The 15,534-nt window shown below is 41.3% G+C and overlaps 1 protein-coding gene across 5 annotated transcripts in view; it reads right to left on the bottom strand.

The window, feature by feature from the left end:
• Positions 1 to 11,666: 11,666 nt before the first annotated feature.
• Positions 11,667 to 15,534, bottom strand: part of micu3a (mitochondrial calcium uptake 3a) — a 199,741-nt gene continuing 195,873 nt past the window's right edge. For all 5 annotated transcript variants that reach the window (XM_043690223.2, XM_043690241.2, XM_043690233.2 and 2 more), the window contains one exon: positions 11,667 to 12,964. The gene's annotated coding sequence lies outside the window, so the exon portion shown is untranslated. The remainder of the gene's footprint in view (positions 12,965 to 15,534) is intronic.

Below are 15,534 nucleotides of genomic sequence, written 5' to 3'. Positions count from 1 at the left end.
CAGATTTTGGATTAGTGGTGCTGGACGAGCACAGCATCGGAGGAGCAGCATGTGCTCCTCCAGCACACTAATCCAAAATACAGAATAACCTAGCCTATCCAAAAACCCAAACAGACAATCCCAATTTTCTGATGCTGATCCAAAATACTTGCAACAATCCCCATAAATAACCTTGGCACAAAAGGTAAAAATGAAACACATGTTCTTACAGGAATGAAGTCAATAAGGAGAGAATACCAGGTTGGACTTGCTTCCAGAAGCCTTTCTTCACCACATACACACACTCTGCCTTCAAACCAGACCAGAGAATAGCTGAGCTGAGCTAAGAGAACTGGCTACTCGACTTTCATGATACAAGTGATTTTAAAAAAAAACTTGAAAACCTTCTGGCTGAGGCAGTATCTATTAGTTATTATCAAACTGGTCCTAAAACCATTCACCTCAGATGTTTCGGAACCTGTGTCATTCATAACTTCTCTGAAAAAAAAAACCCAAGGACAACCTAACCTTGTTAAAGGAACAGCTTCAGGATCGGGGTCAGGGTGGATTCAAGATGGCGGCAATCTAACAGATCTGCTTTGCTGAGCTCTGCACCATAGCTCAGGTGAAGTGGTGTTTTTATTGTCCCCATCTAAGCTGTTTTGGAGAAAATTGGTAGTTTTATTTACTACAGTAGAATTGCTACTTACCTTTTTTGTGATAAGGGAAAATGATTAAAGGTAAAGGGTCGGATAGATCACAACGGGCAGGATACTCTCCTGCAGCAGCGGACACACCCACGGCTGCAACTTTGACCTCTGTTGAAACTCCGTTGGACTTAGCTGCTCAACAAGTCCTGGCGTCAGAGTTTGTGAAACATCAGGAAAAGATCAAAGGATCGATGGAAGAGAATCACGCCAGGCTGGAACCAAGCTCTGCTATGCTGCAGAAGCATGAGCAGGAGCTGCAGAATCTTGGGAAGTGAGTGGAGGAGGTCGAGCAGTGGACCGTGGTGTCAGAGACTGTGCCCGAATACTCGATGGGACAGATCCTGGCCCTGGAGGAGCAGGTACGGACCTTAGTGGAGCAGGTCGACAACCTCAAAAATAGAGATCGAAGAGAAAACATCTGGGTGATTGGACTGCCAGAGTGAGAAGAAGGTGAGCAGCCAGTCAGTTTCTTCGATCAATGGCTGCTGCAGTTTCTGGATTGTGAGGCTGAGGTGGGCTGGTTGCGGATTGACAGAGCTCACTGAGTCACGGTGCGCAGGCCCGGTTCGGACCAGCGTCCTCACCCAGTCCTGGTGAGACTCCAGTCCTATAGGGATAAACAAAAGGTATTAGAAGCTTCCATATCACTGGGGAAGGATCCACAGGCCCTGATTTATAAAGGATCCAAGATTATGTTTTTTCAAGACTTTTCTGTGGCTGTGATCCACAAGATGAAGACCTTTGATGAGGTGAAGAGGAGACTGAGGGATCTGGATATTCAATATTCCATAAGGTACCTGGCGGTACTCCGTTTTAACCACAAAGGATCTGTGCATGTATTTGACTCATCGGAAAAAGCAAAGAACTTTTTGGACACTTAGAAATAGACTGAACGGTCCAAGGAACGTAGATAATAATGGTTCTTTTCTTTGTCTTTATTTTATTTTCTCTCTTTAAAATTATGTTATGGCAAGTGCTGTTGGATTGTTTTCCCCCCCGTGATAATTGAGGTCAATGTATGGAGGGAATGGGTGAAATGCCCACTTTTAATTTCTTTGTTCATAATATATGTATATTTTATCCTTTGCCTGGGTTTGGAGCAAGGCTCCAGCCAGTAAGAGCTATGGAGGTGTATGTGGGTAGTGTAAGCGTCCCCATGGACGTGTTTTTTTTGTATGATGTAATTGGATTATTTATTGATTTATAGTAGATGTAGCTTTTGAAAGTTTTAGTGTCTGTATTTTTTAGGCTCTATGAATCTATAGTTATTTGCACTCAGCGCATTGCGAGTAGGGTTTTTCTTCTCAGGGATTTAGAAGGATATGGATAAGTGATTTTTTAAAATGGTGCACCTGGAATATTAAGGGGAGTCACTCACCAGTCAAGTGGAAAAAAGTACTTTCGAGTCTCAGGAAGGAGATGGTTGAGATAGTCCTGTTGCAAGAAACCCACCTTGATGATAAGGAGCATCTAAAGTTACAGCAGGAGAGTTGGATCGGGTGTTCCTTTCATCATTTAACACTAAGGAAAGGGAAGTGGCTATACTCATTCAGAAGAATCTCCCATTTAAGTTATTAGATCAAAATAAGGATGAGTATGGGTGGTTTGTGATCCTTAAAGCTTTAATACATGGTGAGAAGTATTGTATTCTAAATGTTTACTGTCCCCTGGCATACCCCCTCAAATTCCTAAATTGATTGCCCTTGGAATGTGACACACTATCATAGGTGGAGATTTTAATTGCCTCATGGATCCCACAGTTGATAGAATGCCCAAATGTTCCCCAAGTATTTCTCTGCAATCTAAATAATTGGTTGACATATGTGGAATTGAGACTGGTAGACATTTGGACATGTCTCCACCCTACGGGTAGGGACTTCACCTTTTTCTCTAATCCATACGTGCTATACAAGGATTGACCCTTTTCTAGCTCCCTCGGCTTATTTGGACTTGGTCATGTCCTGTAAAATTAGAATTGTAGCCATTTCTGATCATGCGGCAGTGTATTGGAGGTTAAGATTAAGGGTAATGGAACAGATTCACGGCATTGGCGAATGGATACTTTCATTCTCAAGGACAGCAAGTTCATTAATTATATTATAGGCAGATGATGTTCTCTTATCAAATCCCACAGTTTCTGTACCCCATTTAATACAATGCATTAATTTATTTGGCTCTTTCTCAGGATATAGATCAATTTTACGAAGTTGGAGGCTGTGCCCGTGTTTGGGGGGGGGGGGGGGGGTCAAAGACATTGAAAGTGAATTATGATTCCCTTTTAAGTGGTTGCGGAGGGTTTTCTCTATCTGGGTATTTTTGTTACTTCCACTTTGACCAGCTATATGAGGCTGATTTTGTTCACTTGCTTGACAAGATCTTCAACGATGGGAGGCCCTTCCAATATTGTGGTTAGGTCGAATAGCCCTTATCAAAATGAATGTTCTTCCTCATTTGCTATATTCCATGCAATTGCTTCCTCTGATACTGCCCAAGCATACACATGCAGAGTCATAGTCATAGAGATGTACTAATGGCTGGCTCAGTTCTTTTATCTGGCGTCACATGCTGCCTCTCATTAAGCTTGATAAATTGCAATTACCCCAGGGGTTGGGGGTTAAACTTTCCAAATATTAAGAGATATCAAATAAGGTCCCTTCTATCCTTTGTGAATGACTGGGCTTGTGAGGACCTGAGGACAATATGGTTTGATATCGAGGCCTCCCAGACAAAGTGCCACATATTAATCTGTTGTTTATGGATAAGATAGGACAGTTGTGGAGTACTGTCAGAATCCAATCATCATTAATATGGTCAAAGTACTGACAGCAATGTGACAGAGCGAAGGCAGTTTATCTAAAACCTCCTATCTCACCCGCACAGTTGGAATGCCAGGATTCCAACCAGGGTTGATGGACTCTGGATTGAAACTATGGGCATCCATGGAAGTCTCCTGTCTGGGAGACCTGTTTGAGGGGAAGGTCATGATATCCTTCGACCAAATGAGTTACATGTATGGATTGCCTAGCAGAGACCTCTTTCGCCACTTTTAGGTCAGAGATTTTATCCAAAAAGATTAGGCTTTTGATCAATGCCTATACGTCTGATGCAGAGAGGAGAGTGCTTCAGGCTATAGGCACTCTCTCGGTTAGTACTCTTTACCACCTACAGGGATGTGGTGCCTTGAAAGATATTGAGTGATTGGGTGAGGTCTGGAAGTTTTGGGAGTGGATATCTCCTCTGAGGCATGGGGGGACATTTGGGAGAATGTACGAAAGATCTTGATTTACAATAGAGATCTTGCATAGCGTGCAGCTGAAGGTCCTTCACAAGATTATTTAGCTCCAAAAAAAGGGAGCATATCCAATGTGCCCCAAGTGCAAAATAGGTATAGGTACCCTCACCCAGTTTGTGGTCATGCTACAAGCTTCGTAAGTACTGGAGCGCTGTAGCATGAGTCATAGAGGTCCTGGGGACTGAAGTCAAGGTAGACCCAGTATCTCTTCTCTTGGGCCTGTCGAATTTATCTTCCTTAGATGTGTATGGGAAAAAGCTATTTTACATTCTCACTTATTGTACGGGGAAGAACATTTTCATAAGCTGGGTGTCTGAGGCCTGCTGGGATGATGTAGATTAGTTATGGAACACAGCCCTCTGGATTTCCTTACAAACATGGCGCATTATAAAGCTGAACTTTTCTATAAGACATGGCAACCCTTTTTGTACTACCTAGACGCAGGTTTGTCTGCCATATTGATTAGGGCATTTTTTGAGCCTGAGAGGAAGAATCCCGAATAAATACAGGCATAATAACTAATGCTCCTGGAGGTTGGGAGCTTTGGTTGCGCTGACTGGTGTAATTTACTTAATTATTTCTCGATTTGTAGGAAGTGTAGTTTTGACTTGTTTTGTAGAGTAGAGTAGTAGTTAGGTCATTGTAATTGCTTTATAATTTTAGGTTGTTATATATTTTTGTAATTCTATAATTTTGTAAAGAAAGAATTCTCAATAAAAATATTTTTAAAAAGAAACAGCTTCATCACAAGATCAAGAGTGATAAATTCAGAATGCTGTTATAATTACATTTTAAAAAAAAGAGTCACAAGCAATTCTCACTAGTTTCAACAGTAGCAGCAAATGTTTCAACAGTGTGGTCCTACAAGAAATAGGACAGAGGTAGTCCAGTTGGTTTTCAAGCATACCCCACCATTCAAGAAGATCATATCCTTAATCCCATTTACTTGGATACCTTGTGGACCAAAACTCTGTCTAATTTAGCCTTGGCTATATTCACTGGCTTAGACTCAATTTATCTTAGGGTAAAGAATTCCAAAGATATGTACTGAGAGAAGAACTTCCTCATCTCTGAGCCAATCTGTTTGTGAGCTCTACTCCATATTCCCATTTACCCCTGAAAACTTTTCAATTCCTTGTTTACTAAGAATATCTCTACATCTACATTAAAAATATTCAAAGTCTCTGCTTTCATCATCTTTTCAGGTAGGGAGGTCCAAAGTCTTACCACATTCAGAGAGAGAAAAGAAAACACCTGTCTAAAATATGCAAACTCTTATTTATAAATAGTGACCTCTGTTCAAAAGCAGCAAAGGATGGACTGAACAAATACCCTTTCCTCATCAGACAGTCTCACCCAATAATTAACCTGGTTAACCTCCACTGCACAAAGCTTGGAAACCCCAAAAATAAAGCCACTATTCATTAAAAGAGGGAGGCACAATGCAGACCAGTAAGCCTGTCATTAGGAAAATGCTGGAATCCATTCTAAATAAAATATCAATGAGACATTTAGAAAATCATAACACATTCAACATGTGCTTGACAAATTTATTAAATTCATTGGGAATGTAGGAGGTGAAGTGGATATTAGGGAAAAATTTTCATTTTGGAAGAATATGGAAGTGGAATATCATTTAATAGGAAAATATATTCAAATGCTGCAATAAAGTGGGATTTGGGTGTCCTCAGACAAAAATCACAAATTTTAACATACAGGTGTAGCAAACAATAAAGGAGGAAAACAAAATGTTAGTCTTTAATGATGGGGCGGGGGGGAGGGGGAAACTGAATATAAAATTCAGAAGTCTAGTTGCAATTGTTGCAGTGGTGACACCATATCTAGAGTACTGCAATTGTTTTGGTCTCCTTCTTTAAGGAGTGTTACATTTGCATCAGAGGCAGCTCAGAGAAGGTACACTAGGTTGATTCCTGGGATGAAATAATTATCTTATGAGGATTAGTTCAGCAGGTTAGGTCTATACACATTGAAATTTAGGGGAGTGAGAGGTGAGAAATCTGTTGGACTATAATCTGGTGTCATGTGACACCTGGCAAAGGGGCCAAGGATAAGGTGAGGGTGGGAAGGGTGTATATTGGAGGAAGTAAAATTAAAACCACCGTCAGATCGGTCAGGATCTTATTGAATGGTGCAGCGGGTCTGAGGAATTGAATGGGCCATCTGGACACAGAATTGGTGGTACAGAGGATCATATCATCTCATTCCAATGGAGGGGAACAATTGGTTATGTAAAGCTGAAGGGTTAAAACCCCAAAAGATATGGGATAAGGTGAGATCAGGCCTCAAATGAGGACACAAAATTATCTATCATTCTTATTGATGGCATCATGGAGTGAAATATGATCATTAATATAATGATCACTGAACATCTTACCAGTTATCACAGGACCTTCAAGCATCTCACAATACAACTACTATTGTGAGATCACTCACTTTGATGGTGTACTATCAATGGAATCATGCACCACCTCAGATACTCATACTTTGGGACCAATAAGGTTGACAGTTGGGTCTATGTTTGGTGACTTGCATATCACAAGTGTGCAAGCATACATGGTGAAGAAAAGAACAGCTGTCGATATTCCTTGCTCTGCTCAGCTGGATACACACCCTGATCTTGGGGGTTGTTGATAAGGATGATATTTCTGGAACAGCAGGTAAGAATGTTCAGGGCTGCAGGGTTTGCAAAGATATTGAAGGAGCCTGTCTCAAGCTATGGTGCTATGGTGCACAGGCACCCGACTACCTCCACCACCCCAAAACCGACTAGAATCCTGGCCATACTTGACAACATCCACAAACTCCTGCACCCTCCAACCCAATCTAATCATCTCCAGCCACCAATCACAACCAAGTACTTGTTGTAGTACAGTTACTGTTCTTTTACAGAAATTAAACATTGATTCCTCTGAATGTATGTCTGTCCAGTGTCTGACCATTCAAAAAAAAATTCAAATTTCTCTACAATGTACTTCATCTGTCGTGTTCTTGGCCATTCACCTAACTTCCATAGCCTGCTACAGCTCTTAGTTTACTTCATTGTTTACTTTTTCAGATAGTTAGGTATTATCTGAAAACTTGGAAACATTACACTTATTTTCTTTGTCCAAGTCATTAATATGGATTTACAAATAAATGATGCCCAAGCTCCAAAAAGTGGTCAACTAGAGCAAATTCAGACCTTACCTGGATGACCAAAGAAACAGAAAGTAAAATAATACAAAGATGTCCTTACGATAGATATGAGGTGGGTAAACAATTAAGGCCAAGCCAAATACAGGAGATTCAGAGGGAAATAGTAAAAGGACATGCCACAGTTGCTCAGTAGTTAGCACTGATGCCTTACAGCACAGGGGCACAGATTCAATTCCAGCCTGAGGTGACTGTGGAGTTTGCACATTCTTTCCCTGTCTGCGTGGGTTTGCTCTGGATGCTCCCGGTTTCCTCCCACAGTCCAAAGGTGTGCAGGTTAAGTGGACTGGTCATGCTAAATTGCCCATACTGTCCAGGGATGTGTAGGTTAGGTGGATTAGCCATGGGAAGTGCAGGGTTTCAGGAACTGAGGTGGGCTTGGTGGGGGGGGGGGGGGGGGGGTGAGTCCGGATCGGATGCTCTCCAGAGAGTCGGTGTGAACTTAAGAGTAATAGAGGTGCATCGCATGGAAATAGACCCTTCAATCCAACCTGTTATCGCAGACCAGTTATCCTAACTTCATCTAGTCCCATTTGCAAGCATTTGGCCCATATCTCTCTAAATCTTACCTATTCATATACCCATCCAGGTGCCTTTTGAATGCTGTAATTGTACCAGCCTCCACCACTTTCTCTGGCAGCTCATTCCATACATACACCACCATCTGTGTGAAAAAACTGCCCCTTAGGTCCCTTTTATATCTTTCCCCTCTCACCCTGAACCTACCCTCAATGTTCTGGACTCCCCTACCGCAGGGAAAAGACCTTATCGATTTATCCTATCCATGCCCCTCATGATTTTATAAATCTCTATAAGGTCACCCCTCAGCCTCTAATGCTGCAGGGAAAACAGCCCCAGCCTATTCAGCCTCTCTCGATAGCTCAAATCCTCCAATCGTGGCAAAAGACTTGTAAATCTTTTCTGAACCCTTTCAAGTTTCACAACATTCTTCCAATAGGAAGGAGACCAGAATTGCACGCAGTATTCCAAAAGTGGCCTAACCAATGTCCTGTACAGCAGCAACATGACCTCCCAACACCTATACTCAACAGTCTGATCAATAAAGTAAAGCGTACCAAACGCCTTCTTCACTATCCTATCTACCTGTGACTTTACTTTCAAGGAACAATGAACCTGCACTTCAAGGTCTTTTATTTCAGCAACAATTAAGTGTTGGGCAGAATGGCCTGTTTCCATAGTGTAGGAAAGAGAGGCTATGAAGGGAATCTGGCAGTAACGTAACGGGGAATCCACCAACCTCCTTATAGGTATATAAATAGGAAACAGATAGCTGTTGCTACTGGTTTATTAGGAGATGATAACTCCTCTGAATGTCAAGGGGCAATGGTTAGATTCTTTCTTACTGGAGCTAGTCACTGCCTGGCATTTGTATGGTACTAATGTTACTTGCCACTTTTCAGTCAAAGCCTGGATATTGTCCAGGTATTGCTGCATTTGGACATGGACTGCTTTAGTATCTGAACAGTTACGAATTTTGCTGAATATTGTGCAATCATCAGCGAACATTCCACTTCTGACCTTACGATGGAGGGAAGGCCATTGATAAAGCAACTGGAGGTGGTTGTGCCTAGGACACTGCCCTGAGGAATTGTTGCACATGTCTTTGAGCTGAGATGACTGGCATCCAAGCATCACAACAATTTTCCTTTGTGCCAGGTATGACAACAAACAGCCGAGAATTGGGCGGCACGGTGGCACAGTGGTTAGCACTGCTGCCTCACAGCGCCAGAGACCTGGGTTCAATTCCTGCCTCAGGCGACTGACTGTGTGGAGTTTGCACATTCTCCCCGTGTCTGCGTGGGTTTCCTCCGGGTGCTCCGGTTTCCTCCCACTGTCCAAAGATGTGCGGGTCAGGTGAATTGGCCATGCTAAATTGCCCATAGTGTTAGGTAAGGGGTAAATGTAGGGGTATGGCTGGGTTGCGCTTCGGCGGGTCGGTGTGGACTTGTTGGGCCGAAGGGCCTGTTTCCACACTGTAATCTAATCTAATCTAGTTTTCCCCTGGTTTCCATTAAGTTAAACGTCAGATTTGACATAATTTGCTGTTTTTAGATTTAAGACCATAGTTTCAGACTAAATTAAATTACTTTCAAACTGAATAAAATATTACATCCAAAATAAAAAAAGTGCAGGAAATACCAGCAGACCTTGCAGCATCTGCAAAAAGATAGTAGAGTTAACATTTAAAGTCAAATATTGCTATTCTACAGAACTCAACCCAGAATAGCTAAGTTCCTTGACATACTGATATCGAAAACAGCTGAAAAATGTGTTGCTGGAAAAGCGCAGCATGTCAGGCAGCATCAAAGGAGCAGGAGATTCAACGTTTCGGGCATAAGCCCTTCTTCAGGAATGAGGAGGGTGTGCCAAGCAGGCTAAGATAAAAGGTAGGGAGGAGGGACTTGGGAGAGGGGTGTTGGGAATGCGATAGGTGGAAGGAGGTTAAGGTGAGGGTGATAGGCTGGAGAAGGGTTGGGGGCGGAGAGGTCGGGAAGATGATTGCAGATCAAGAAGGCGGTGCTGAGTCCGAGGGTTGGGACTGAGAAAAGATGGGGGGAGGGGAAATGAGGAACGTGGAGAAATCTGCATTCATCCCTTGTGGTTGGAGGGTTCCTAAGCGGAAGATGAGGCGCTCTTCCTCCAGGCGTCATGTTGCCATGGTCTGGCGATGGAGGAGGCCAAGGACCGGCATGCCCTTGGTGGAGTGGGAGGGGGAGTTAAAGTGTTCAGCCACTGGGCGGTTGAGTTGATTGGTACGGGTATCCCAGAGGTGTTCTCTGAAACGTTCTGCAAGTAGGCGGCATGTCTCCCCAATGTATAGGAGGCCACATCGGGTGCAGCGGATGCAGGTGGAGGTGCAGGTGAATTTGTGATGGATATGGAAGGATCCCTTGGGGCCTTGGAGGGAAGTGAGGGGGAAGGTGTAGGCGCATGTTTTGCATTTCTTGCGGTTGCAGGGGAAGGTGCCGGGAGTGGAGGTTGGGTTGGTGGGGGGTGTGGACCTGACGAGGGAGTCGCGGAGGGAGTGGTCTTTCCGGAACGCTGATAGGGGAGGGGAGGGAAATATATCCTTGGTGGCAGGGTCTGTTTGGAGGTGGCGGAAATGACGAAGGATGATACGATGTATCTGGAGGTTGGTGGGGTGGTAGGTGAGGACCAGTGGGGTTCTGTCCTGGTGGCGATTGGAGGGGCAGGGTTCAAGGGCGGAGGAGCGGGAAGTGGAGGAGATGCGGTGGATAGCATCGTCAACCACGTCTGAGGGGAAATTTGGGTCTTTGAAGGAGGCCATCTGGGTTGTTCGGTATTTGAATTGGTCCTCTTGGGAACAGATGCGGCAGAGGCGAAGGAATTAGGAATATGGGATGGCGTTTTTACAGGGGGCAGGGTAGGAGAGGTGTAATCTAGGTAGCTGTGGGAGTCAGTCGGTTTATAATAAACGTTCGTGTTGAGTCGGTCGTCCGAGATAGAATGGAGAGGTCTAGGAAGGGGAGGGAGGAGTCTGAGACGGTCCAGGTAAATTTGAGGTCGGGTGGAAGGTGTTGGTAAAGTGGATGAACTGTTCAACCTCCTCGTGGGAGCACGAGGTAGCGCCGATACAGTCATAGATGTGGTGGAGGAAAAGGTGGGGGGTGGTGCCAGTGTATCCATCGAATATGTGGAACAGTCCATCTTCCGCAGCTACACTGGCACCACCCCTACCTTTTCCTCCGCTACATCAATGACTGTATCGGTGCTTGAAGAATGTGCTTGGAACTGTTCTTAAATGCACAGTTGGTGGAACAACTATTTCAACATGAAAGATCAATGAGTTAGGAAAAATAAAGAAATATTCAATTGAGAGTGTGTTTTGGAGAGGGAGGAGACAAAAATTGCAAATTCACAGGTAAGGTATATATAGGCAAGAGAAGAACAAAATTATTTAGTCATTAAGCATGTGTTTTAAATTTGGTAGATATAAAGCATTATCAGTACTTTCGGTATGATTAAACTGCGGTATATCTTTCATTTGTTTCAATATGATACATTGCTTCTGTAAATTTGTTGTATTAATTCAAAACAAAATGATGCCATAGTTGCAGTGCAGTGTGGTAAAATTAGCATTTAAAAGCCTGCTGCAGCACCTCACTTAGATTTGTTAATCTAATGGTAAAGATGCCCTTAAAACATTGGTAAAAATAATTTGAAAATATATGTTGAGACTAATCAGTAAGATGCCACAAATTATCAGTATTGTATCTTGCATTGTTTGATGTACTGATCTTTGTTCTGTTTTTTCAAGTATCAGATAGTTCTTTCAGTTTCACATAGTTGCTAAGAGAGGATAGTAGTTTCTGTAAAGAATGATCATTTTACATGTTTGAATCTCAGTATAGCAGAACAATGGAATGGTTTTCAGCCATGTGATTACTAGCTTTCAAAGTCAAAATACAATTTGAATATAACAAAATATACTTGCTCTCAATAGCTTTATTATTGTTTTTAAATCAATACGTTATATTCTGCAAATAATTGAGTTATTTATCTTTTTGAAAATAAGAATATATTGCTTGATTCTAACATGTAACTAAAGCTATAAAAGTTGATTTTGCAGACACTGAATTATGAATCATTGATGTAACAACTGTAATTGTAACTGTGACAGCTGCAGTAGCCAATTCTGAATTAGAACATTACATTTAAATGCTTATTATATGAAAAGTATATTCATTTGAAGTACACATCAAATGAAATGCAAAACAATCCCTATCCTAATACAATAAATATGTGAATAGTAAATGGAATGCAGCATATTATAGAATAAAGATAATAAAATAAAAGTGAACCTTGCTTTGAGGAGATATCAACACAATTGTTTTAAGAATTAACTGAAATAGTACACACTGACAGCTTTAAATGATAAGGAACCAGTGATTTGTCAATATTCTCTAAAAGTAATTTTCAAACATTTCATTGCTTTCATGATTTGAGTTTACATAAATTGTGTAGAATTACAGTCCACCACACAAAAACAGGCTATTCAGCCCAGCTGGTCTAGCAGTATTTGTTCTTCATATGACGATCTTCTCATTCCTCTTCATCAAAACCTATAAATAAATCCTCCTCTTTATTCATTCCTATACTTATCTAGCTTCTCTATAAATATCTCTACAGATAGAATAATAAATAATTTGTATTGAAAAACATAAAATTAAATGTTTCTAATAGTTTGTAGGTCTACTTTTCCCATCACGAACCAAATACATCTTGAGATTAATGTTCAAAAGCAATTTTGTCTATACTTTTAATATATTATGTTAGCTGCAAACATCAAAGTCGAGTGATGAGTGGATATGGTGCTCACGTCCACGTGTAAGAGTTTATCACATTATTTTTCTTGACTACTCATTCCATATCCTGCACTGTAAAGATTTTCAGCTGTGAAGCAAGGCATAATATACAGAAAAATCACATGTGCTTGTCAGTTCTATTAATTTAAGACAACATTCACATCAACATACAAAGTAGAACAATTTGAGCAGTGAATAAAAGTTACTATAATGCAGTAATATTCCTATTAATCAAATAAGGTTAACTTTTTTTGCATAAATCTACCTTACCAGTTAACATTAGACCTTAAATTGGGGTTTTTATGATAACATTCCAGAAATCAGAAGTAGCATGCTTTACATTTCCTTCAAATTTGTTCAAAAAATATTCATTTCCTTTCATGTAGGTTTGCAGTAACCTTTCCAGTCAGGCACTTGACCATCTGTGTTGAAAAAAAAAAGAGAAAAAAAAGAGTTAAATAATATTTATTACCTCGATACTTGACTGCTCCAATGCCCCTCGCTGACCCTCCATCTATTATGGTCTGTAAACTGGAGTTTAGCAAAACTTTGTTGTCTGCATCCTAACTCACACCAAGTCCCATTCACCCATCAATTCTGTGCTTGCTGGCCTGCACTGGTTTCCTAAAGGGAAATATCTCAATTTTAAAATTCTCATCCTTGTTTCAAATTGATCCATTGTTTCTCTCCAGATCTCTGAAACCTTCTCCTCCAATGACCCTTTGAAATCTTCGCATTCCTTCAGTTATGGCATCTTCTATATCCCTAATGTTTAATTACTATATGACTGTGCTTTCAGTTACCTTGGATATAAGTTTTGCAATTCTTTTACTAAACCTTTCTTTGCCTCTATGCAACTCATGTCTGCTTTTAAGGCCTGGACTGCTTCAGTGTCTAAGCAGTTGAGAATGGAACTAAACACTGTACAATTATAGCAAACATCCCCAATTCTGACTTAAAGATGGAGGGTCAGTCAGTGATGAAAAAGCTGAAGATTGTAGCAGTATCCTAGGTCAATGATGATTATCATTCAATAACAATAATTTCCTTTCAGCTAATTTTTGCCCAGATTTCCAGTGACTGTAATTTTACTAGGGCCCTTATCATATGCAGCACTTTTGTCAAGGGTAGTCACTCTCAACTCAGCTTGGGAATTAAGCTTTTTTTGTTGATGTTTGAATTAAGTTGCAGTGAGGACTGATCCTGGTAGACTGAAACCTAGCAATTTTGAATAAGTAAATGAAACTTACTCTGTTGATGGATTGATATATATCGTAGTGGAAATTTTGGGGAGGCCAAGACAAATCATCCACTTAGCATTTCTGATTGTAGATCATTGAAAATGTTCAACTGAGACTTCTTGGCTTTGCTGTAATTGAGGCTGGGGATGTTTGTGGAGCCTCTTGCTCCTATTAGATGTTTAAATGTCCACCATCATCTATGACGAGATGTCGAAAGACTGCAATGCTTTGGTCTGATAGGTTAAAGTGGAATCATTTAGCTGTGATAACAGCATACTGCTTAAGTTTAGCAGGAATATTTGTCCTGTGTTGGAACTTGACCAAATTTGCACCATTTTGGTATACTTCGTGCCTCTTCTGATATGCTGGGGATTGGCAATAAATATTGCCAGCCACTGATGCCCACGTCCCCGAGTCAATTAAAAATAAATTCTTTTAGTTTTTCATGGGATGTGGATGAGTCTTGCAAGGTCAGCAGCTGTTGGCCATCCTTACCTGCCCTTGAATTGAGTGGTTCATTACGTAATTTCAGAGAGTAGTTTAGAGTCAACGATTTTGTTGTGTAGGTCTTACCATGCAAGGATGAAAAAAAATCCTCTGTTAGAGGTTGTCTGTGAAGCAGATTGGTTTTCACAGCAATAGACGATACTTTTACACACACAATTTGTGTGTAGCTCTACATTTCATATTCATCAATGGAAGTCAAAAATCCACTCGCGACTGTGGCGGGATTCAAACTGTTATGGACTAGGCCAAACCAAATCCCCTCAAAATATATTAAGATGATAGTCTAGACCCTTACTTTTCCTTATTCTAAGGTACATGTAAGGCATTGTGTTCCAGATACAATTCAATTGGTCAAACTATGAATATTAAGCTACAGTTAAAATACAGACAAAATAAAAATTAAAGAACTGGCTTAACTGTAACTATGAAAATACTTAACAGAATAAGATATACAACACAACCAAGAACAGAGCCCTGTGGAACACCACTCACCACTGACTTCCAGGCAGAATACTTTCCTTCCACTACCACTCGCTGTCTTCTGTCGACCAGCCAATTCTGTATCCAGACAGCTAAATTTCCCTGTATCCCATACCTCCTGATCTTTTGAACGAGCCTACCATGGGGAACCTTATCAAATGCTTTGCTGAAGTCCATATACACCACATCCACTGCTCGATCCTGATCAACTTGTCTAGTAACATCCTCAAAGAACTCAATAAGATTTGTGAGGCATGACTGCATTTAATCAAGCCATGCTCTTCTAGATGGTCATAAATCCTATCCCTCAGAATCCTTTCTAACACCTTGCAGATGACAGACGTGAGACTGACTGGTCTGTATTTGCCAGGGATTTCCCTATTTCCTTTCCTGAAGAGAGGAATTACATTTGCCTCCCTCCAGTCCTCAGGTACGACTCTGGTGGAGAGTGAGGATGCAAAGATCTTCGCTAGCGGCGAAGCAATCACATTTCTCACTTCCCAAAGCAGCTGAGGACAAATCGGGTCTGGCCCTGGCGACTTGTCAATTTTAATGTTTGTCAAAATTTTCAGCACATCAGCTTCCTCAATCTCTATCTGTTCCAGCCTGCTTACCTGCTCCTCAATGGTTTCATTCACTACAAGGTCCTTTTCTTTAGTAAAGACAGAAGGAAAAAACTCATTTAGGGCTTCGCCTACCTCCTCAGATTCTATATACAAGTTATCCCTGATCGGCCCTACTCTTTCTTTGATCATTTTCTTATT

Source organism: Chiloscyllium plagiosum, unplaced genomic scaffold (genome assembly GCF_037043375.1).
Source record: "Chiloscyllium plagiosum isolate Xiang-an unplaced genomic scaffold, Cpla_swu_hap1 HiC_scaffold_1, whole genome shotgun sequence".
In the NCBI taxonomy this organism is placed as follows: domain Eukaryota; kingdom Metazoa; phylum Chordata; class Chondrichthyes; order Orectolobiformes; family Hemiscylliidae; genus Chiloscyllium; species Chiloscyllium plagiosum.
The sequence above is the reverse complement of the archived record's forward strand: the minus strand, read 5'-3'. Positions and strand labels throughout refer to the sequence as shown.